The 25187-nt window shown below is 35.7% G+C and overlaps 1 long non-coding RNA gene across 4 annotated transcripts; it reads left to right on the top strand.

The window, feature by feature from the left end:
* The first annotated feature begins 1756 nt into the window (after positions 1–1756).
* Positions 1757–24214, top strand: LOC111098706. Of its 4 annotated transcripts, XR_005369253.1 has the most exons (7): positions 1757–2075; positions 3686–3750; positions 3888–4025; positions 6972–7055; positions 18666–18816; positions 22413–22558; positions 23912–24214. It is a non-coding gene; the product is annotated as an uncharacterized LOC111098706 (long non-coding RNA). The 4 variants fall into 4 exon arrangements; XR_005369255.1 differs by lacking the exon at positions 3888–4025; XR_005369254.1 differs by lacking the exon at positions 18666–18816.
* Positions 24215–25187: the final 973 nt, after the last annotated feature.

The raw sequence follows: 25187 nt of genomic DNA, 5'->3' as shown, positions 1-25187 counted from the left end.
TGAAACAAATCAGAAATCAGATATATGTTTACATCTCAAGGGTCGAATGAAGTTCAGAGTGTTGGAGATAACTTTAGATCCCCAAATCTCAAGACACCAGAGCTCAACTGACCCTTACAGAGCTAAATTTACATTTCAAAAAGTAAACATGAAGACTCAGAATCCTTTCTAACCAATTTCCAAGGAGTAAAGGTTTTGTTTCTCTTTTTGAGAGGAGGGAGTAGCTTCTACTTTTTCCTGCATATAGGATGAGAGAATGAAAGTTCTTTGCAAGTTCTGGCCACTTACATAGAAAATTTTTTCCATCTGGTTTTCGTTGTATTATCCCAAAAGTATACACTGGGGAAAAGGGAGTTAATACACTCTTATGTAAATAATAATAATCTCTTATCTTAAAAAACTGTATGTGTACATTTCACATAAATTTTAAAAAGATAAATGTTAAAAATGCTTCACAATTTGGGTGTCTTTTCATACATTTATAACCATTTATATCCTAATATTTGAAGTGCCAGCTGAAGAATTTTGCTCATTTTTCTATTGGGTTCATGTCAATTTTAACTGTAGGGTTTAGTCATAAGAGCTGCACTTTAATAACAGGAGAGGAATTCATAGGAAAGAGAACAAAGGTAAAGATGAAAGACACAAAATAAATAGGAAGAAGAGAATAAACCCTACATGAGTTAACTCAAAAAAGTCTCAGGTTTGCTGAAAGATATGTCAGTAACAGTGCCTCCTCCTTATTTGTAAGTTTGGGAAAAGAATGAGGACTTCAGAGTTGAAAGCCATTACTTGAAAGTTCCATAAGTTACAGAACACAAATAATTAGATAGAGAATAACTGATTTCTTTTTTGATTATCAGTGAATACATGAGTTATAAAAGCCAGCAACTGAGGGATGATTCAGTGAAGTTAGACATTTGTGTGTAGTTTTTTCCTTTGACAGCTTCACTATTTACTTTCGGGATAATCTTAGGATATATTAAATAAAATTAATCACTGGCTTAAATCTAATTATTTGTAGTAGAAAGTCTTAAAACACTTGTTATTTTTTAGATATCATTTTTAATATGTATTTTTTGTTATTTGAAATTCACTGTGCTGCTGCAATTTCATCTGAGGAGAAGAAAAAAAATAGTCCTGTTGTTACACAGGACAGAGGTTTCAAATAAACTGAATGAATGGTAATTCTCTAGAGCAACTATTTCAATGTAAACTTTAACAGCATGATTGAAAAAGAGTGAGCTAGTCCATTAAATTTGTTTTGTTACTGTAAAATCTTTCATTCCAAGCAGGAACCATTGCCACCATCCCCCGTACAGTGATGCAGTCTAATTTAACTAATTCCCTCTTCCTCTCATAGACTCATGGACTCCACTTTGATTATACGGACCTACTTAGAGAAAAAATCAGCTGAGCAGTTGACATTCTTTAACTAATGCATCTGATAATTCTTTTCCTGCTGTGAAGTACAGGATCCTCTTTTGTAAACTACATTCAACGGAAAGTGTTACTTTATTTTGGAATTTTTGAAACTTTCAAATAATCCTATTATTTCCCCCATTTTTAAAACTGAGCTGTTATTTTGTCTTTTAAACTTTCCTTTTTATATTTAGGAAATGAGTTATGAGTATTTAGTTAGATTCATGTAATGCAATGTCTTCTCCCTTTCTTGTTGGCCTTTTCTCTCTTAGTACTGTTTTCTTGATGAGTAGAAGTTCTTAATTTTAATGAAGTCTAATTTAGCAACCTTTTGATGCATGTTAGCGCTTCTGTACCATGTAAAGACATATTTTGCTATTTTAAGTTACTAAGCTCTCCTCCAGAAGCTTTTTTGTTTCATCTTTTACATTTAGGTAAATGATTCTGATCAAATTAATCTTTTGTTTGGTGTGAGGCAAATTTCAAAGTTCTTGTTTATCTTTTTTAAAAATTTTCTAATCCTTGTTATTTATGTTGTTTTTCATGTGGCTTCTCAATTGACCCAAGACCTTCCTTTGAAGCCAACCATTCACCCTTTGGTCTCAGCCATCTGTATAGCAGGTCTTTATACTACTTTCTAAAGAAATAAAAAGGTGAGGTGACTTGATAAGATATGAAAACTTATGATGAATCCACTCATAAAATAAGGCCTAAAAATCTATTTCTTGTGTTGAGGTAGATGTTATTTGGTTGTCAACTCTATAATAGTTAACCTGTATACTATGTTTTATATATTTTTATATATTCCCCAATGGGGAAAAACAGAAGGAGAAAAAGATAATCTTCACGTTGGAAAAATTTAGCTTCAAATTGGCACAGACATCTAACAAAGTAATTTAATATAATCAAATGAGTTGGAAAATGTAAGTAGATTTTTTACCTGCAAAATTAAAGACTTAAAACTTCAAAATGATAGTTCAAAATTTGTATTCATCTATTTTGAAAATGACAGCATGATTATAACTAAAGAGTGATTAACTGAAAATTTTATAACTAAAGAGTGATCAACTGAAAATTTTAGTGTAATGTCATCAATGAGTATCCATACCTGAGCTCTGATAATTCCCAGAATTCCACTGCATTGGGAAGCAAGGAAGCAAAAAAAGTACTTTTTAATGGGTTAAAATATTTCGTTTGTTGGATCAAATTATTTAAACTCACAATATTACTAATTACAAGGTTTACAATATTTTGTTTAGCTGATCTTCTAATACATTGTTAGAGTAGCATCAGAGAACTAGGGCAGATTCGGAAAAGCCTCATCCACTTACACAGATATATATACGTCATGTTCTCACCCCACCTATGGAAAATGAATAGGGCAATTACATGAGCTTGAGAAAAATAAAAAGTTTCCTATAGGTGTTTTAACAAGCTAAGCTACTCTGAATGACATATTGATTGACTACTGGTTTTAACTTCAGAAAGTTTGCAATCATCAGGCGACTGATCCAGATATCTATCTTTCTACTGACTTCCCTAAATGGTTGCTTAAAACAATTGCCATTTTGCCCACTCCAAAGGTTTTGGCCCCGTTCACACAGGAGCAGGTAAGGCAGCTTCTCTACAGTGGCATCTCCTATTATTTTTTATTTTATTTAAATTCAGGTTCTTCACTCAGTCAGCCAATTCTGAGTGCCCATTATGTGCAGGGACACTTTGGAGTCATTGCTTAAAATTCTTAAGAAAATAAATGCCATCCCCTAATTTCTATGTTAAATAATAACAGTTATTATCAATCTAATAATAGTAATAACATAATAATATATTATTAGATTACTTTTTATTATTCTCCTTCCCTCTCTCTTCTTCCTTCTTCATTATTAGTGTTTTTTTATAAGGTTTATATTCTAAGGACCATTTCCAGAAAAACCACCTGTTTCATTAAATCCCCACAACAGACCCAATCTGCAAATGTGGAGATTGAATCTCAGAAAGGTTTAGAAATTTGGCTAGGATACTATAGCTAGTAGAGTTGGACTCACAAAACTAGTTTGTGACTATTATATACTGTACTTCCTCTTTCAAACAGATTTGAATAAAGGGATATGGACATAAATTAATATTATGAGTGTTGTGTGAGTTTAACTAGGTCTTTGGCATAATAAATAGTTGAATGGACTAAGACTTCACTTTCTTAGACACCTTATTTTAGACTTATCTCCTGTTAAGATTTTTCACGCTATATTTTATTTCTAAACAGATCAGCCATATCTCAAGGAAGAACCATGCCACACCTAACTGTTGAGTAAAGTGCCTTACAAATATGTAAGTGTATGGCTAAGTAATAATAATAATTATTATTATAGAGAGCTTACCATATGTCAGACAGTTTAATGCTCATTTAATCATCTTTAAGAACCCTATAAGGTAGGTGACATTATTATCCTTGTTTTATAAATAAGGAAACGGAAACACAACGCGGCTAATTATCTCTACAAGGTCACAGAAAGAAAAGTGATACAGCAAAATTCTAGTCGGTGCAGTCTGGTTCCAGAGTCTATATATATATGACTTCTACAGCTTCCTCCTGTCTTTCTAAGGTATATGTGCACAATATATATGTCTCTTCTGATTTTTCCCTGTGTAAACTGGATTTACACATTGGGAAATACATTTTATTTAGGATTTCTCTAGATAAATATGTATTTAAAATTAAACCACTCACCATATCTAGATTGACTATTTTACCTCAAATAGCTGATATGAACTATTACCCTAGCTTTGCCTTCCATGTAACAGGAGAACAAGTGCCTAAGAAACAGGCAACACAGATAACATTACCTTTATGCCAAATAATAGGAAATGATACTCATGGAAGCAACAACAACAACAACAAAAATGTGCAGAAAGTAATTAATACATGGCAGAGCTGTTACTAAATCTAACTTCTTCTGAATGCTAGTTACCATAATCTATTGCAACAAAACTTTTCTCTGAGAGTGCTATGCATCTTTTAGGTTAAATGTGCAAAAATACTATTATTCCCAAAGAGGTAGTGCCTTTGGCAAGGCAGGTGCACTTTTTCTAATGTGTTCAATGAAATGAACATCTGACTGACTCATTTTTGTTCTGCAGTCTCAGCTGTTGCATGTAAATAACAATTATGCAAACATCTAAAATAAAAAGGATGTCCTTTCCAATGGGTCCCATTTGGTAATTCCCAACTCCATAAAGAGAATGTTTTAAAGACATTCATCTGTGCAGATGTCTAAGGTGGAAACCAAAAACTCTAAAGTCATTGACATTCTATTTGAAAAACAAAGGTCTGTTAAAATCTGTTCAAGGAGGGAGTCATTTTGAGTATTTCCATTGACAAATACAATATATGAGACACTTATTCTATTGCCATTTTTGGAAATTGGAATAAAAGTTACAGAAGCCGAATGCCAGGCATGAAAAAAAGAGAAGACGTGTACATCTCAAAGTTTTTGGACTTTGGAGTAGATTTAATGAAATTTAGGAAAAGGACTGACAAATATGCACCATATTCCCGGCAGTTACACACGTACCCATTTTACTAATCCAGTTAATTTCATGTTCTGTAAAAAAATAAGGTATATTTGTAATAGACATGTATTATGTAAACTAGAAAAGTGAGAATAATATTAGAAAATCTAAGTAGATTTCTATAAACTAATAGGGTAAAAACTGTGAGTCACATAAATAGAGGCATTTGAAAAATACTGGGCAGAGTATCAAAAGCACAATTTGCTAACTCTACAGTAGAAGTGAAAATGTGACTCTCCTTAAGTTTCAGACTATGAACCACATCAGTTGAACAAAAAAAAAAAATCACCACCAAAAACAACAGAACCAAACACATGTTTTGTTCTCTTTTTGGACAACTCATTCCCATCACTAAGGAAAATCCTATTGTGATTCATGTATACAAAGTAGTACTACTATACATAGAGCACAAGTAAGTATATGTAATATAGATTATTCAACCAAACAACAAAAAAATAGTTAGATTCAGTGTGAATAAAGGTTAAGAGAATCCTGCTCAAACCACCTTTGCTAACAGAGGTATACTCTGAAAAATGACTTAATCCAAGTACATATATATAAAAAAAATTATGTAGGTTTTCACTGGCCCCAGAAAACAGGTTACACAAAGATGTCTTCTCCTTTCAGTCAATCATAGCATCCACATGAAATACTTTCATCAGTCAGCAAAGCATAAGAGATAAAAACTAATTTAATTGGCACATTTCACCATTTGTTATCAACTCCATGATAGCAATAAATATTATGCTATTTCTTCATAACAATGAAAATATTAGTTGACTTAAAAAAATCACACATCACATGCACTTCTAAATCCTAGCTCTAAAGAAGCTATTATCATTTGAAAATTCTAAATAAATATGGATGGACCACATATTCGCCACCTGCCTACAGCCCCTGTAGTAGAGAAGGTCTTTCTTCTCCCTGCTGATTATTTTAGAGAATATCAACTAGAGACATTTACTAAGTTCACACAAAGATTGGAATATCATTAGAAAAACAACAAAGTGATGCTTATCACAATAGTGGTCTACTTAATGAAATACAGGAAACATTTATTTTACTTGACTATTCTTCTTCCTTTTGATTGAAAAAAAAAACAAAAACAAAACAATTATGGGGTTGTGGAAGCGGTGGTAGCCCAAGGAACAGATATCTTTGGGTATTATTATAGGTGGACCATCTGCTCTGAAATCCATAATGAACTTTGCACAAATCAAATAAGATTGATGAAATATACCCATGTTAGTTTCCAGAATTCAAAACAGGTCAGCACAGCCAAGTGGACGCAAGGGATGGCACATTTATCTAAATATCTTTGCCCATCACTCAGTCCAAAGAGGAGTTTTAACACATGGCCACTGAACATCTGTTCAGAATACTAAAGGCAACTTCCATATTTCATTAACTATATTTGGCTCTAGGAATCTGAAATTAATATAGTCCTAGGAAAAGGAAATTCCTTCCACATTGAATCTCATCATATGCTACAAAATATCTCCTTAGCTATGTAGGAATCTGGTTCAAGAGTTTTCTGAAATGTAAAGAAAGCATGAAAAACTGCACAGACCAAGTCTCATCCACTAAGAGGAAATGGAAAAATAGTGGGAAAAATTGTTTAGTTTTATTACCCTTTACATGGCCAGTAGAGAAGATTAGGATAGAATTTCAGCCTTTAGAAAGAAGGAAAAAAAAGGGTGTTTTTTGTTGTTGTTGTTTTTATTTATTTTTTTACTGCTTTTGTTTGTTTTTTTCCACAAAGATCATTTGTATTTCTGCCTGGATGTGCATTTAAATTTAACTTATTTCATATAATGGAAATTTACCTATTCAATTGTCCTTTTAGTGATTTAAAATTATGGCTGTCTCATTTACTTTGATTGAATTCATAAAACAAAGCAAGTTTCATTACATATAAAAAACTTAACATGAAAAAAGCACAGAGATACATATTCTAATCACTTGGGATTTCCCCATAGGTAATACAGAAATTATACCAAGAACTGCCTCCCAGAAAAACACCTGATCCAAGTGTTTTCAGAGAACTCTATAAAATCATTGAGGTAGGTAATTTAAATGGTATTTAAATTATTTCAGAGCTTAATTTGTAATTTAATTGTCCAAGTTTTTTGAAGGAAATGTAACAGTGACACCAACACGTGACCAAAATTACATAACAAAATAAAACTATAAAGAAATTTCACTTAAGCTTTCAGTGCAAAACTCCAAAATTAAATATTAACATCAGCATCTTAGCACAGGATACATAATTATGAGAGCTCTAAATCAGAAAAAAAATATTGGAAAAGTATTTTTATAATTTTATAAATCATGTTGGCCAATCTGGGTAGAAACAGGTACTCTCTTACTAATGTCATGGTAATACCCCTGTGGGTAGCAAACTGTTAATGTTTATCAAAATTATAAATGCAGTACTTTTATACTCAACATTTCTACTTTGGGAAAAAGTACACGTGTGAAATAATATGTGAACAAGGTGGATGCATATTTATAATAGTAACATACTGAAAACAACTTAAATGTCTATAAACAGGATAGAGTAAAAAATTTGTTACATCCAGAGAAAACAACTTCACACATCTTTACATAAGAACAAAAAAATCTATGTATTAACATGGAAAAAAATTGAATATATTCTGAAAAATAGAGGTATTGAACACTGTGAGAGATATGATAATCTTTATTGTAAAAAGAAAAATATGTATCTGCAGACATACATGCGTACACATGTGTGTAACGTTGGTCACTTTTTAAAAGACAGTGTTTAATGACAATGAATACCTGAGTAGGAGGGAGGGTACAGGATATGGAAAAGCATACATAAACTATTTTCCTTTTTTACATTTTACACTTTTTGACATTTGAAATATGCAACTGTATTAATCTTCAATAACTAGACCTTTAATTTTAAAAAAATAATAACATAAGCAAGTCAATGATGCTAACCACTGCTGAAAGGGCAAGTGAACTGAAGTATAAGAAGCTTGAGAGGCACCTGGGTGGCTCCATGTTTGAGCATCTGCCTTTGGCTCAGGTTGTGACCCTGGGGTCCCAGGATGGAGTCCCACATCGAGCTCTCCGCGGAGAGCCTGCTTCTCCCGCTGCCTGTGTCTCTGCCTCTCTCTGTGTCTCTCATGAATGAATAAAAAAAATCTTGAAAAAAAAAAAAGCAGCTTGAAATTTTTTGTCATTGATTCATTAGTAAGATTTGTCAATGCATATCTCAGATTCTGAGATGTCCCACACTACTGAAACTCATATAAAAGACTTGAGCTCATAGTTTTCCAAATTTACTCGATCATTTGTTTCTTCTTTGAATAGCACATACTGAGAAACAACAGAATCAGTGTTCTATTGAATGCATTTTCAGAAAACATGAAATTATGAAAATTATTCCATAAAATTAAAGAAAAAAATTGTTCTCAGTATTCTATCAGACACAGAAAATCACTGCCTTAAATTTCCATAATCTGTTGGACATGTAAGGCCTGTGTTTCTAATAATGCATTATATATAATTTCATAAAAGTGACATATAAAATTATAACCATTGTGAGAAGTAGTTTGTAATAGAATAAGATAAAAGGCTTGGATATAGGTGAGCTTGAAATCACTTCATGGTGAACTAGCACCATTAGTCCTTTGAATGACCTACATTTTTAATTTGGCATGAAACCATTTCAAGCTATGTAGTGAAACTAATGAGGCTGCTGCAACTGTGCGAAGCAATAATCAACACTACTTTATTGTGGAGAGTTTATTAAGTCCATGCATGAGGTGAACGGAGACAGCTTTTCTTTAAGAAAGGAGACATGTGTTTATACTCTTTGACTGAATAAAAATAAATATTCCAAATGTGTATGATGCCTGGAAGAAGTCCAACATCATTAGTTATTTTCAAACAAATGTAGAGCTCTGAGAATCACTCAATGCAATGATTACAGAGACAGTTTTAGTGTTTCTTGGAATGTTTCTTCAACTATTAAGGAAACAATGGCACTGTGTGAAAACTAATGATAGTAAAAGACAAAAGCAGTTACTCTGGCTTTAGATTGGGCATAAACGTGCATAAATACAGACTAAGCGTAGATCTCCAACCAAGTGTTTTCAACAAAATGGAGTGTTTTTTCTAAAGCAATTGTGATCAATAATAGTAAATCTAACTCTATGACCCTAACACATCTGTGAGCTAAGAATGAGCTCAGAGTCATTCAAGTTCTAAAACATGACAGAAGAAAACAAAGCAAACAAACAAAAAAACTATCATATCATACATATCATACTATACATATCATAATGATAATGTATTGTTCTTTCTTCTCTTCAGTGCAATCAAAATCATAAACAGAAAGTTTATCAGGAAAAAAGCACTTCTGTAATAATTAAATAGTTAGAATGAATTTCCAAATTAATACCAAACGAGATGGGTCTTCTCGCCACTTTGTCTGAATCTTAATATATCTTCTATACAAAAGTGATGCGATGAAGTCTAGGCAAGCAAAGTATGCCAAGTGCACCTTCATTCAATCAACATCCAGCCACCTACCCACTCATTCACTGATGTATCCAATAAACGCTAAATGCAAGGGGGCTCAGCACTGAGACTGCATATATAGCTAAGCCCGAGCGCATGTCTTCGAAGAGCTCACAGTCTGGTGAAGGAGAAGGGGCGTTCATGGTACTAAGCCTCTTACCTTACCTTGGCAACTATGAATGTAGTGGGTTACCTAACTCAGGTGGGGCATCAAGGAAGACTTCTTGCGGTGTTGACACTGAAGAAAGTCCTGAAAGCTGGCAAGGAGTCAGGTGAAGTAAGTAAGTAGAGCCATCCCAGATTTGTGTGTAAGCGCACAGAAAGCAGAAACGGTCAGATGTATACAGGGAATGCCTGCCCCTCATTAAGATCAAGGGAGGATTGGGGTGCCTGGGTGGCTCAGATTGTTGAGCATCTGACTCTTGATTTTGGCTCAGGTCGTGATCTCAAGGTCGTGAGATCGGGTTCTGCCCTGAGCTCCAGGCTCAGTGGGGACTCTGCTTGAGATTCTCTTACCCTGCTCCCCACTCTGCCCAGCAGCTCCTGCATGCTCACTCTCTCTCTAATGAATAAATAAATCTTAAAAAAAAAAAAAATCAAGGGAGAATCAAGAATGAAAGTGAAAAGGTAGAGACTTGAAAAAAGTTATCTGGATTTGAGGGTTTCAGAAGTAACTGTGAATTTGTAGAGGTCCTCAAAGTAAACGAGATGGAGAGTAACAAAAATATCCAGACAAAATCTTTAAAACAGCATTTAAGGCACTTTGAGTTATATTTCATGTTTAAATTTGTATATAGCTGTTGCTTCAACGACAGAAGGCATACCGTCTCCTGTTATTTCCTTTAGGTTAAATGATGCTTAAAAAAATTTCTAAAAAAAAAGGTGCTGTGTGGCTCAATTCATTAACCATCTGCCTTCAGCTCAGGACATGATCCCGGGGTCCTGGAATTGAGCCCCCATGTTGAACTTCTTACTCAGTAGGGAGCCTGCTTCTCCTTCTGCCTCTGCTACTCTCCCTGGTAGTGCTCCCTCTTTCTCTGTCAAATAAATAAAATCGTTGAAAAAAAAATAAATCATGAACAAAATGGTATTTTGCCTGATAAATCAGTGCAGAATCATAAATGCCAAGAAAACACCTAAATATTTGGATTTTTAAAAAAGATTTTATTTATTTATTCATGAGACACACACACAGAGAGACAGAGAGAGTCAGAGACCCAGGCAGAGGGAGAAGCAGGCTCCGCGCAGGGAGCCCGACGTGGGACTCGATCCCGGGACTCCAGGATTATACCTTAGGCCGAAGGTGGCGCTGAACCGCTGAGCACCCAGGGATCCCCTAAATATTTGGATTTAAAAGGGCAGGTCACACTACATATAATAGGTTGTTTCCCTTATTTAGTTCTGCATAAAGGGCATAAATTGATTTTATTAGTCACATTAGTCACGTAGAAATAATAGTCTTTGATTAAAGGGTGTTGGAACATTATGATGCTCAGCTTCCTGTACCTTCATGGATAATGCTGATTTTTAACATTTTAATTTTGTCTTTGAGACTTGCATAAAGAACAGATTTCTATGATTTTAAAGGTGAGAACCGTTGTTATATGTACAGGCATCCCTACGATTTTGACCAAACTAGCATGTTTATTTTGAAGGAATCCTTAAAATGTAATTTTAAAATGGACACTCAAAGGTAAAAACCGGGACAAGGGAGGTTTGTAGCAGGTGTATGGACTTGAATGAAACCGACTACCCTTAGAAACCAGTAAGAAAATTCACTCAGAGGAGAGTGTTTCATATATTTTCATTTGGGATTGGGGGGGCGGGCACACATCCTTGGGCAGGTCAGGTGCTCGGTCACGGGGGGCAGATGGCAGGGAGGGAGTTTGCAGTTAAAGTCCAAAGCTAGGCTTTCGGAGCAGAGCCACAGACGATGCCTAGGATAATTTTTGTTTTGTCTGACAGATGTATTAGTTGCAGGACCTGTGTCAGTTTGAGGATGGGTGGATAACACTGCCTAATAGTCAAGGGAAGCAAGGGAAGCGAGAAGAAGAGGAACTCAGATGTGAGCAGAAGGACAGAGGAGGGGTTTCTGGAGAAGAGGCACTGTACGGGGGGCTCCGGGGCTGTGAAAAGGACAGGAGGAGAGACAGTAAGTTTAAGATAAAGGAAGAGCTCATCCTCACCTGCTGGTTCTCAGAGTGTCAAATTTCCATATAGATCATGAAAATGAAACATTAACAAAAGCAGATTAAAAAAGTAGGAGCAAACACTGCATATATTGAGAGAGCCTAAAACCTAAATTTAAACCAGCCTGACACAATGGTACAAAACTCTCTGAAGCTTTTGAAGACAGAATCTGTCTCCTGTTTGTTCCAGCTTAACTGTATTAATTTTATTCCCCCTCAACACACAAATCTCTTTCATGCACACTTTTAAGCCCGTCCAATTTGCAAACAATTTTGTTCACCTTAGCCTCGTTCCGTAACTAACCATATGAGCACACACTCATATAATAGGAATTTGCAGCCAAGGAAAAGCTTGGAAAATCCTGAACTGTTAATTCAGAATCCCAAAGTGGCCATTGGGGAATATTTGCAGAACCCCAGAAGAGCTTCCAGAAATCCAATGAAACTATTAATGTTCTTCACTGAATTTCACTGATAACTAAGGAGCACGGAAACTAAACAGGCCAATTTGCGGTGCTATTTATCTTTAATTACCAAAACTTTAACACTAATGAAGATATGAACTATCTGTAAATTGTTCCATTGGTAACTGGCTGTATATAGGCGGTATAGTAATTTTTAATTAACATATTAAAATTTGATATTCAATGACTTAAAAAAGAAGCTAAAAAGCCATTTTGACAAGTTATATGTATTCTGATGACATGCTTATAGCTGAAACTCCTAACAGCACATAAAAGAGGTACATACATAATGCATAAAAAAGCATAAATTTACTATCCTTTGAAAAGCATGGCAACCCATCAATTGGTTAAAATATACTTTTAGCTGCTACAATCCATTCCTAAAAAGACAATGTCCTATTTGAATCGATTTTTGCATCTGGATAACACTGACCGTCTATCGACTGTACTGATTTCCATGAAGACTGACCTTGATCTTATTCCTTTTAATACTCACTAAGCCCATAGCACTGCGCTTGGAGCAGTATAAATGTTCAAATGTTGGTTAAAATGATTTAAGTGGGTCATTTCTCTAGTAGGTCCCACAGGTTGGACTAGAGCCTGCTACAGTGCTGACCCATCGTTCTGACCAATCTTTCTCACTCACCCATCGTTTAAGGCCTGCAGGGTTGCATTGCTGATTCCCAATCTTACCAGTGATGACTATAAATTTAGTCATCATATCCATCTCTTTAAAAATGTCTTCGAAAATCCCCACTGCAGCTTTATCCTGAGGTCCAAAAGGCATAGAAAATAATCACTGTTAAACTACTCCAATATCAAGGGCTGCCTTGTTTTATTTCTTCTTTAGCTCTGGCAGGCAGCATTTTGTCCAGCACCAATGCAAATACTCAAATGCTTAGATATGTTATTTTATTTTATTATTTTTTAAGATTTTATTTATTTATTCATGAGACACACACACACACACACACACACACAGAGGCAGAGACCCAGGCAGAGGGAGAAGCAGGCTCCATGCAGGGAGCCCGACGTGGGACTTGATCCCGGGTCTCCAGGATCACGCCCTGGGCCGAAGGCAGTGCTAAACTGCTGAGCCACACGGGGATCCCACATATGTTATTTTAAAATAACTTTTAATATTTGAGAGTGTTGGACTAAAACCAAGTAAAAACAGTAAGTCTTTTTTTTTTTTTTAAGTATAATAACAGCAGGTTTAATACTTTTAGTTCTTTCATGTCAACAATTTGGATTCTTTCCTGAAAGAATTAGTGTACTGTGACCGGATGATATACGAAACTAGAACTCTGACCCACAACTTCTGCAACAAGCAACACAGGAAACCATACTACAGCCTCTGCAGCAATTGGCCCAGAACAATGAGACGGTTCATAACTGCTACTTGCGCTGCACCCCCCCCCGCCCATTTTTCCTTTGTGCTTCCAACCCAGAACCAACTGCAGAAAGCTAAATGCACAGCCTCTCCAGATCAAATGCAGAAGGTGCTGTGATTCTACTTTGCCATCCTCCAACTTCCACGTCAATAACCTCCAATCAGAGCATACCCGAAGCTGTCCTGCTCTTTGTGTTTGCTTTTGTTTCCAACCGTAAAGCCTTCACACTTCCCTGGCCGCCTCTGGGTCTCTGACAAATTCAAATGATGGTTGGTGACACCTATGCTATACCAAGCTTTGAAAAAAAACAGTCTTTATTCTCTTTGGGGTTGTTCTCATTTATTTTTATAGCCCTAATGCTGTTGTCTGTTTTCAAAGTCTCTGAGCAGACTGAAAATTAAGATCAGTGACAGGCTACTATTTGTACAAGGTGGGGATTAACAAAGAGGTGTTTTTTTTTTTTTTTTTCTCCTTTACTCTTTTAATGCTTCCCAAATTACACTGTTTTTTTTTTTTATTGAAGTATAATTGACATATAACATTACATTAGTTTTAGGTAGACAACATAATGATTGGGCATTTGTATACATTGTAAAATGATCACAACAGGCCAGTCACCATCTGTCACCATACAAAGTTACAGGTTTGTTTTTTTCTTTCTTGTGATGAGAACTTTTAAGATTTCCTTTGCAGCAACTTTCAAATGAGCAATGCAATATTATTGCCTGCAGTCATCATACTGTAAATGCTACCCACCCCATCCCTTATTTATAACTGGAAATTTATACCTTTAGATACCCTTTACCCACTTTGTCCATTATCCTCTCCTCTGTCCATTATCCACCAATTTATTCTCTGTATCTATGAGTTTTGTTTTGTCTCTATGTTTGTATGTGTTTTAGTTTCCACATATAACTAAAACCATATGGTGCCTGCCTTTTTCTGACATAGAATACAGCTCAGCCATAAAATAAAATAAAATAAAATAAAATAAAATAAAATAAAATAATAAAATAATAAAATAAAATAAAAAAATAAAATAAAATAAAATAAAATAAAATAAATAAAATAAAATAAAATAAAATAAAATAAAATAAAATAAAATAAAATAAAATAAAAAAATTCTCCCATTTGTGACAACATGAATGGACCTTCCGAGTATTATGGTGAAATAAGTAAGACTAATTCTGTTTAAGTTAAATATATTGCTACAAAATGATCAACATTGTTTCATTAATTGTTTTGTATGCATGGAAGTTTAGCACTGTTAGGAACCAAAAATGTTATTGGTATTCCATGTATTCTAACCAATAGGGCAAGTAAAGAAGCACAATTTTCTCCAATCAAACCTGATCCATAAAGGTTATAGAATAAAACTTTTGCAAAATCTTTCATAAATCATAAAGTAGAAGGAAGACATTGGATCAAAATCTGAGTAAATTACTTTCCCTAGAACCAATGGCTTTGAGAATTTACCAAGTACTTATGCTCCATATCTGATCTCATTTTGCAGAGACACAAGTGAAAGAAAATGCAGACAGTGGAAATGCTAGATTTATTTCTACCTAAAATCATCCATGAACTTAGGGTCTATGTGACTCAGTTTTTGCTTTTTTAATGCAGTTTGAATAGAACTACTTGGGAGAGAAACTCAGTTCGATAAAGGACATTTGCTTAATTTTCTGTCTTGACATTCCTCTCTTCTAGTACTGGGATCGAACATGAGTGAAATGACTCCCAGGTTGTAGCTGAAGATTGAACTACAGAGTACAGTGAAAATCTGCAGCAATTAAAGACATATTTATTTGGAAATCATGGCAGATGTACTTGATAAAATGAATGGGAAAGAAACATCTAAAACTACCTTAAAATGGGTTTCTCAAATTTTCCCAGGCATATACATCATCCTGGGCATCTGGTTGAAGTGCAGATTCTAAATGAGAAGATCTTTGATAGAGCCAGAAAGTGGCATTTCTAACAGCTCCCCGGTGGTTCCAATGCCACAGATAATTGAGTATTAGGGACCTAGAGACATTCATTTTGGGAGGAAGGAGTAATATGCCTTATATATGCTTTATTTTTTATTTTTTTAAGATTTTATTTATATATTCATGAGAGACACAGCAAGAGAGAGAGGCAGAGACACAGGCAGAGGGAGAAGCAGGCTCCTGCAGGGAGCCTGATGCGGGACTCGATCCCGGTCTCCAGGACCACACCCTGGGCTGAAGGTTGTGCTAAACCGCTGAGCCACCCAGACTTCCCTTATATATGCTTTAGAACAACAAACTGAAAACCCTGATCTTAGTCTTCTCCATATTTGTGAAAAGCCTTCTCACTACTTACAGGATTGATTTTAAAGTCAGAGCTAAACAAATTTTTTCAAGTGGCTGAATCAGTACCTAGGACACACTAAGTACCTAAGGAACGTTGTTGTTGCTGTTGTTGTTGTTGTTGTTGTTGTTGTTTTATGGCCACACTTTCAAACCAAATCTTAATAAAATATCTAACAAGTTCAAGTTTACTATGTATTAGACAATGTTCTACATTTTACATGTATTCATTCAAAATACAAACCATTCCTATTCTCCATTTCATGAGTAAGATAATTAATCACTGAGAGATTACATAAGTTGTCCAAAACCCACAGGCAGAAACTGGGAGAACAAAGCTTCCAATCCTGACAGTCCCACACTAGAGGCAAAATTCCTGAGCTAATATAGAACACCAGATTGTCAAATCAGACTCACATGGCTCAGAGATCTTAACCAGTGTGAAGCTTTACTAAATAATATTAAGGACACAGGCAATTGTCAAAAGCTGCTCCTAAGATTCTTTTCATGTTGGATAAACCTCTTTGGCTCATAATACATGAGTTTTCTTTTTTTCTTTTTTTTTTCTTTTTTCTTTTTTTCTTTTTTTTTTTTTTTTTGAGATTGAGAGAGAGAGCCTGAATTGGGAGGAAGGGGCAGAAGGAGGGGGAGAGAGAGAATCTCAAGCAGGTACTATGCCCAGCACAGAGCTCATACTCTGAGACCATGACCTGAGCCTAAATCAAGAGTCAGATGCTCAATCGACTGAGCTACCCAGACACTCCAATACGTGAAGCTTCCAAGTGAGGTTCACAGAATCACCTCATAGAAGGCTAACATAAAACATCTCTATTTTATATCCCGAGTGTTGTGTTAACCTACGCGATCTTCTCCAGGGAGCCATACTAGTAGATCCTGAGCAATTCTCCAGGAACATCCTGCTAAGAGCATTTTGAAGATAAAAGTCTCTTCTTCCTGAACAAGTATTATTAGTTTGTTTACCCAAAGGTCAAGTTAACAGACGGGTCAGTGACCTGTTTATTACCCACAAACTCACCTCCTCCGACCTTACTCACCAGCCAGCAGTGAGGAAGATGGATGGATCAGAGAACAGATGCTTAAACTTATTTCAACCCTTGAAAAGTAGGCAATAGGGCCACTGAAGAGTAGATAGCATATCTGTCTTACACAAATTAATCAAGAATGATGAGATTACAATTAGAAAATGCAGCAGCAGTACTGGGGATGATTTACTTATCTAAGGGCTCTCACTGACAAAGAAGGGCAAAAATTAAATGGATGGACAACAAAACCCGAGAGGTAACCATCAGAGTACAGAAAAAAAAGCACACAGTCCACGGTCAGAGAGAATGGGGATCATGGACCAAATGGCACAAAATGGGAGTTCAAAAGGGCAAAGCAAAGGTCAACAGCCAAAAGGGCCACAGGAGAAAAGAGATGAGTCAGGAATTGGCGATAAGGCCTAGACACACAGTATCACTAAAACTGCGGCAGCTATTTGACTCAGACCCACACCTTCTAATGCACATGCCCGGCCCCTGCAGGTGGAATGAGCTAATTGATAGTAGCTGTCTAGAAGCAAGATGTCCAGCCTGAGGAAAGCAGAAGTTCCATGCCAGCACATTAGGCTCATCAGATCTGAGAAGCATAACTCCATCATTTCTGAGATTAATAAAAACTGCATAATTTTCAAAGGAAAAAACATCTGTAAATCTACTTACATCATGATATAAACATATAATTCCACTTTATCAATCAACTGCCTCATTTATGCAATCTGAGTTTGCCTAAAATTTTGGCTCAAATAGTAAATCCTGTTTCATTTTACGCAAAATGTACTTACTAATGCTCATTTGCTGCAGTAGAAATACGTGTTCATCTAGAATAAAACCCTTGGCTAGAAGAACACAGAATGCCAGAAAATTGCTCTGATATGTGGTGATTAATTTAAACTTATTCTTGTGGGTTTATTAGCACATTTTAAATCATAATCTGCAATCCTAAATATATACAATATTACTGGGTGTCTTGTTTGTTCCAATGCAACAAAGTATGAATGAGATGGGATTGATTTTTTTTAAAGATTTTATTTATTTATTCATGAGAGAGAGACAGACGGACAGACAGACAGGCAGAGGGAGAAGCAGGCTCCCTGCAGGGAGCTCAATGTGGGACTGGATCTGGGGACTCCAGGATCAAACCCTGGGCCTAAGGCAGACACTCAACCGCTGAGCCCCCCCAGGCATCCTGAGATGGGACTGATTTTAAAGGCTAAGTGTGTCTAGAGATTTGTCAGGAATCAGCACCAAAGGAGATATATCTAATTGAGACCAAAGAAGAGTAAAACTTACCATTTCCAAGAATCGCACAAATACATTTTTAAATGTGTAAATTAATAAAATATGTTTAACAAGTTTTGACAAAGTTTTCTTTCAAAAGAATTCAGATAAAATCCAATAGCAAATCTCATAATAAAATCTACTGCCTTCATCAAATAATTGTTGTTTCTAATGCCCCTGGGTGATAGGTGGAAAAACATGTACGTTTGCTAGTGAGTTAGGACCCTGAGCTGCTTTCTAGGTTGTTCACATTTTGTGATAAGCTGTACCTACCAGCTCTCCTGAATTGTTTGGGTTTTTTTGTTTGATTGTTTTCTAAGACCACCACCTAGCAAATATTCAGAGTCTCTACTTTTGTGAATGAGATCACAGTTACTTGTCTCAAACTGAGTCTTTCTTGCAGATCATCCATTTCTTTTCCTATGATTTTGTGCAAGTCATTCTTTTGAGTGTCAGTTTCCTACGATCTAAAGAAGGCCACCATTTCTTCTGCAAAAGTCACAAATGTGTGAAGCACAAAAGGGCAACTGACTGCAAAAATATTATTGAAAAAGGTAAAAGTAGTATGAACATTAAACTATTATAATTATGAAAACACTAGTCCATGATTTTTATGTTATCTAGGCATTTTTACCAATTATATCCTTCATTACCTTCACTAGCTTTTTATGCCACTAAGCTAAGAGAGCATAATCAGTATTTTATAGCTGCTATAGATGTGTGCCACCTAGACTTCGAGTGATATAAAACGTCAGGAGGCAAAAGTGAGGGAGTTTGTAAGTTCTTCCAATCTGATTTCTTTTTATTTGTCATTGTGCATCGATTTAATTTTAGTGCCTATGCATGCCAGCACTGGCTTCCCTGCTTCCTTTACTGGCAGTTCTAATACACTGCAAATTCTCATATATCCCCAGAAAGCTTATGCCATGCTATACTTGTTTTTGTTTTTTGTTGTTGTTATTATTTTACTTTTCTCTTAAGGTTTAGTAATTTAAAAAAGAAGTCTGTGGGAGACCAAAAGCACAAAACACCCTTTCTTGGAGGATGTGAATAGGCAGCATGATGACTGATGCAGGGGTTTCCCTAGACCTCTCTGGCCCCATGTGCATTATTGGGTCATGCAGAGAGGGCTGTGCCAGCATTTTCACCAAGTAAACAATCTTCTTGCTGAGCTGCTAACACTTACACAAACTACATCAGTGTCTGAACCAGGTACATCATCAATGGTGGGAGGATGGGGAAGACAAGCATTGTTTATTTTAGGCAAGTACAATGTACCAAGAAAATGCCACACAGATGGTGCATAATTGTCCAGAAAAAGAATTGTCCAAATCCTGGTTCCATAGAGAATCTACAGAGATGCTTGTTAAAAATAAAGGCCCGACCTCCCCTCTTCTCCCACTAAATCAAGAATTCAGAAAGAAGAGCAAGAATTCTGTACCACAACTGCATCTAATGCAGCTGCCCTATACCCAGGTAGCAGGAGATGACTGCCAAACCATATAGTCCAAAATCTTTACATTAGTGATGAGGATGTTAAAGTCCAGAAATTAACTGAGCTGCTCAGATCCTCCAAACAGACATCGCTAAAAGAAACCTAGTCTCCTAACCCAGATTTCTCCCTCTTTATGGACTATTTCCACATGATCAGGAAGCTTATGGAAATACTATTTTTTTACCAAGATGCATACATTGATCTGTGCTTGGAAAATCAAGACATCGACCTCAAGCTTCATTTCGGTGCTGATCCCAACACTTTATCCTTAATCAAGAAACATTTCCCTCTTAACTCTCTGGTCTTCACAAGTAAACAAACAAATCTTCCCTTCATAAAGGACCCAGGACATAGATGCTCCAAAAGACATGTGGCTGTAATTGTTTGAAGAGGCTGACTAATCTTCTCCCAAAATGACAAGTGTAAAACTGTTCAAAACTGTCATTAACAACCATTAACAGTCAATTTTCAACAACCAACCTTTTTGGTCCTAGAAGTTACTCAAAGGAAAACAAGAAATTCAGGAGCATTTACTCATAAAATCTAATATAGTTTTGCATAGTAACAGTGAAAATATGTGGCATCCTCTTTTGCCAAGTTGCCATCCTCCCAATACAATTGGTGAGAAGGATTTGACCAGTGAAGAGAAGAATGGGAAAACCAGCAAAATGTTGCCAGAAAGAGTGGACTTGGTTTTAAGCAAGGAGTGTAAACCAGTGGAGACACTGTCAGTAAATTAAGCAAACTGCATGGAAACAAATTGGTAAAAGGTTCCGATCTGCTAGCCTGACCTTCCAATCCAAGATGGGGCATTCAGAGGTACCCCCCCAAAAAAATAATAATAGGAAGATTCTCAGAAGACAGAGCCAGAAAACAAATGACAAGCTCTCTATACTCTTCTAGCTACTGAAAAGTGCATACCTGTGCACCAAGCCTAAAGCAAAGGAAGGAAATAAGAAAAAAAAAAAACTGAAACAGAAAACATAAATGGAATAGAAAAATGAATGAAGCATAAAGCTGCTTCTTGAAAATATTAACAAGGTTGATACAACTTTGGTTACACTGGCCAAATAAAAGAGAGAGAAGAGGTATATTACCAAAATCAGTATATAGCACTACAGATGTTATGGATATTAAAAGCTATAAACAAATATTATTAAAAGCTTTATACCAATAAATTACACAATTTTGTTGAAAGGGATATATTTCTAGAAAAATACATGATATCATAACAAACTCAAAACGAGATAAAAAAATCTTAATAGACCTACTGCAAGTAAATAAATTATCAGCTAAAAACTCAATTCACAAATAAAATTGAGATCTGGATGGCTCATTGATGAATTCTATCAAAATTCTAGGAGGAAATAATACCACTATTAGATGAACAATTTCAGAAAATCGAGGGGGAAAAAATACCATCCAAGTCATGTAACTGAGCCAATATTACTCTGATCCCAGTGCCAGATGCAAAGCACAAAACTCATCAAACGGTATACATTAAAGGTGCATATTCATATATCAATTATATCTAAGGAATACATAGATACATAAAAACATGTATATGTACACACATGCGTGTCATAGTTGCCTTTTGGCATGAAATGCCAAAAATAAATAAATAAAACAAAAGAAAAAATTTAAAATATAGACCAATGATACACATGAACTTATATGCAAAAATCAGTAAGATAGTATTAGGAAATCAATTATAAAAAATATATTAGGAAATCAAATTCAGCAAGTCATATTATAATTTACACACAAAGACCAAATAATCTTTATCTCAAGAATGCAAAATTAGTTCAACATGTGAAATTCAATTAATGTAATGCACCATATTAAGCATAACCATAAAAAGGATAACAACGACATGATTATCTCAGTAAACACACTAAAAGCATTCAACATCCTCTAAAAACCTCATGATAAAAAATTCTCACCAAACTAGTAATAGAATAGTATCTTTTCAACCTGATAAAGGCCATCTCCAAAAATCCTTCAACAAATATCACATCTCAAAGGAAGGAATGAAAGATGAAAACAGGAGATGAAACAAATGGATTGAGAAGTAAATGGAACAACAGCCTTAAATCTGTTGCAACTCCAGCCTCTGTCTATCCCCTCTCTCATGAAATGAATGTTCTTACTCCGAAATAATTACCAAAAAAAAAATCACAATAATTCCATTTCTATTATCTATAAAAAGCAGAGATGAGGGGAGGATATTTAGGTGCTGACAGGGAAGTTCTTCTCAATTTATATCTCAATATCACCGTGTACATGTTATGCTTTAGAAAATGGACAAACGTGTATTTTTTGTTGTTTAGCATTAATTCAATCATCTGTATGCCCTAAAGCCTTCACTGTATGACTACCATATTTTAGCTACTATGCTACTATGCTTAGTGCTAGTGACACAGAACTAAATTTAATAAGTCTCTGAGTTTCTTTGTTCACACTTAGGAAAGTGCAGTAGAAGGAAAGAAACATACAGAATAATAATAATTTTAAAAATCACAGAGATTCCTTGACAGCTTACCACTTTCCAGGAGTATACTCTGTACACTCAAATGCTTTAATTCATTTATTTTGAATTTTTCAACCCCCATCATTTTCCTGTAAAATATATAATTCATATTTTCCTAATTTCAGAATTGAAGAAACAAAGAGATTATGAGAAAAACATATTGCCACCCAGATGAATGATGATAGATGCCAAAACACTTTTCAAGAGAAGAGGCTATTTTCCAGACACAAATGGTATCCTGTAAACATAATCCAAAGAGAGGGATTGCAAGGTATTGCATTTACTAATACAAATTATATGGATCTAAATGTTGGGGGGATACCTAGGGCAAAGCCACCATATACAAGGGGACACAGAGCGGGTGTATTCTCTAAGCATTTAGAGAAGGATGCCCTGGTCACCAGAAACAGAGTTAATATCAGTGTCTTTGTCTCATTCGTTATTCTGCAATCCTTATTCCATAGTTACTGAATACAAGTGCTACTTAGGTACTGGGTATAGAGTGATGGAAAAGACATACACATTCCCTGATCTTACAGAGCTTGGGGTTTTCACCTATAACTATGATAACTGCTACAAAACAAAGAAAAAGGTGTGTAAGATAATATTGGAGTAATGGGCGATAGCCCAAGGGAAGGGGATCAGGAAAATGTTTTAAGGATTTACTTAAAACCCTACTCGGTCTTAAGGATTAATAAGAATTACCTAAGGTAAGGAACTTCAGGGATTGATCAACAAGGAAATTCCAGGCCAACGGAGGGCAAGATACAATAAACATTTGAATAGAACCCAAATATAAATATTTGAATCATAATACTCTACAGTGGTAATACATGCCATGTGGTGTGGCAGTTACTTTATAATCATTTGTTTGTAACACCATGCTTTGAAGGACGTACATTAGTATTTGTGATTCTAGAAATTTTAATTTCTTTAGTATTATCAGTAAAATAATTTGATGAAGCTTTCTCACATACAGAGAGGAAAAAAATAACTGACTGGATAAAGACAGAGATGCGATCTTAATGGTGACAAATTAAAATTATAATTTGTTTTATCAAAATCAACCATCATTGGAGACTTAATTTTTATTAAGACTCACTTTTATTATTTACTGGAAAACAGCCAGCTCCAGAGCCAGGACATATGGGTCCTCGGTCTCGGCTTTGTTATTTAACTCAACCTCTCCATACTTTGATGTTTTTGTTATTGTTGTTTTGATTTTAATCTATTTAATGAGCATCTGTTTCACCTACCTCAAAAGGTTATTCTAGGTGTAGTACAGTATTCTATTTTTTTAAATATTTTATTTATTCATGAGAGACACACAGAGTGAGGCAGAGATGTAGGCAGAGGGAGAAGCAGGCTCCCTGGGGGACTCGATCCCAGGACCCCAGGGTCACGCCCTGAGCCAAAGGCCGATGCTCAGCCACTGAGCCACCCAGATGTCGACAATCACCTCTCTCTGCCTCCGTTTTCCTAGGTGGGATTTTCTTCATTCCAAGTCCAGATAACCCCAATGGCCTTTCATGTTTTTAAATCCTGGGTCCTTTTCATTCACACCAGGGCATCGCAACAGCCCTCTCAGTATCTCCTTTTATCAACTTTTTTCCTATTTCTACAGCCTCCAATGAACTCCCATTGCCTGTAGAGTCGGGCTGCCTATACCGAAGTCCACCTCCCCACATCCGACAACCCCTGACAACCGCTGTGCCTAATGACAGGAGGCCTCTGCGGGGCCAGGTTCCATGCACCTCTGAGGACACTGGCAACTTGACGGCTCCTTGTTGGCTCCCGCAAATTTCAAGTTCCCTTCTTTGTTCTCATCATCCGTATAAACCCTACCCATTCTCCAGTTGGCATCCTGCCAACTTTCATGATATTTTTTTGAAACTACTGCAATTCACATTAATCTGTACTTTCTCTAAAGGCCAAGAACAGTGATTACCTAATACAGTTGATTAAGTTAATTTAAATAATGAGTTCCAGTCATTTCTTGTGCTGCACCCCCAGTAAATTTTAAGCTCCTTAAGGGCAGTAATGTCATGTTTTCTTCTAAATCATTTCCAACTGCAAGTCCTGACCATATATAAAATCAATAAATTTCGAGATAATTATTTTAGGCAAAAATGCTTTATGTTATAGTAAGCTACAATACATGACCTTCCTTCCAGAACAGGTCACACTATTTCTGTAAACCCACAGAAACAGAGGTGAATAATTAACAGAATCAGGGTCATTTCTTTCAATGGCTGAAAGTACTGCCCTAATCCACTATGCTAATGGTATTCAGAGAAAAATAAAGTAATTTCCTGGGTTTGTGAATTTAAAAAAAAAATACAATCTTTGATCAAGAGCAGCAAAATATGTAGTTTTTCCACTCTTTTTTTTAAAAGGGTTTATTTATTTATTCATGAGAGACACAGGGAGAGAGTCAGAGACACAGGCAGAGGGAGAAGCAGGCTCCCCCAGGGAGCCTGATGTGGGACACGATCCCAGGACCCTGGGGTCACACCCTGAGCCGAAGGCAGATGCTCAACCACTGAGCCACTCAGATGCCTCTACCTATTCTCTTAGGTAGACCAGTCATAAACAAGAAAGAAAAGTTTCCACATATTTGTCCTTTCATGACAAGCTCAAGTTTTTCAAGCCAGCAGCAGCAAAAATATATATATTTTTTCTTCTTCGTGGACAGCTGAATGCTACAACACTGTGACAGAAGGGTCCTAACTCAGAGCCTTCCATGGAAAATGAAATATTGCCGTTTTTGCTATGCTTCGATTTCCATTTAATGAAATACTCTAAACTTACCTTTAGAATATTTTAATGTTGCTATCAAAAAGAATGTGAATCTGCAATTCAATTACTAATTTATGCATTAGTAGTTACTAAATTTTGGT

Source organism: Canis lupus, chromosome 14 (genome assembly GCF_011100685.1).
Source record: "Canis lupus familiaris isolate Mischka breed German Shepherd chromosome 14, alternate assembly UU_Cfam_GSD_1.0, whole genome shotgun sequence".
In the NCBI taxonomy this organism is placed as follows: domain Eukaryota; kingdom Metazoa; phylum Chordata; class Mammalia; order Carnivora; family Canidae; genus Canis; species Canis lupus.
Note: the sequence above shows the minus strand (reverse complement) of the source record. Positions and strands in the feature narration are given on the sequence as shown.